The following is a 252-nucleotide window of genomic DNA, read 5'->3' on the forward strand; positions in this document are numbered from 1 at the left end:
TTCTTCTTCTTCTTCTTCTTCTTCTTCTTCTTCTTCTTCTTCTTCTTCTTCTTCTTCTTCTCCTTTTTTTTAACAAAGAGCAAAATTTAAGTTTGACAGTTTTGCATTACAAGCTTGAGACTTTTGCTTACTGTAAAGTCAAAGTTACAATTGTTTAAAAACTTTAAGCTCAGCAGTTTTGAACCCTGAAAATATTCATCTAGGACTTAGTAACAAGTTCGGTGTGGTCAACTCTACTTTCAGCTTTCCTCA

Source organism: Grammomys surdaster, unplaced genomic scaffold (genome assembly GCF_004785775.1).
Source record: "Grammomys surdaster isolate TR1022 unplaced genomic scaffold, NIH_TR_1.0 1166, whole genome shotgun sequence".
NCBI classification, from domain to species: domain Eukaryota; kingdom Metazoa; phylum Chordata; class Mammalia; order Rodentia; family Muridae; genus Grammomys; species Grammomys surdaster.